The sequence below is a fragment of the Notothenia coriiceps genome, unplaced genomic scaffold (genome assembly GCF_000735185.1).
Source record: "Notothenia coriiceps isolate Sejong01 unplaced genomic scaffold, NC01 NC01_scaffold00010352, whole genome shotgun sequence".
In the NCBI taxonomy this organism is placed as follows: domain Eukaryota; kingdom Metazoa; phylum Chordata; class Actinopteri; order Perciformes; family Nototheniidae; genus Notothenia; species Notothenia coriiceps.
This window is the reverse complement of record NW_011343053.1, coordinates 65,211-65,430: the sequence shown is the minus strand read 5'-3', so window position 1 is coordinate 65,430 and position 220 is coordinate 65,211. Positions and strand designations below refer to the sequence as shown.

At 36.8% G+C, this 220-nt stretch overlaps 1 protein-coding gene across 1 annotated transcript in view; it reads left to right on the top strand.

Annotated features, from left to right (window-relative positions):
* Positions 1 to 220, top strand: part of kirrel1a (kirre like nephrin family adhesion molecule 1a) — a 24,978-nt gene that overhangs the window by 7,531 nt on the left and 17,227 nt on the right. The window lies entirely within an intron of this gene.

Here is a 220-nt window from a genome sequence, read left to right as displayed (position 1 = left end):
ATATCACCTGAATCTCCTCCTAGAGCACCATTGAGTTCTTTGTAACCAAATCTCTCTCAGAAGGGCATGGGGAGGGGCTCCTTATTTTCATCTAAAACAGGGGTCTCCAACCTTTTTTAGGATGAGAGCCACTTTTTAAAAAATAAAACAAGTCGTGAGCTACTTTTACTCCTCTCTTTTTTGTTTTTTGCAGTATATATATTTAGCACATTTTAACATT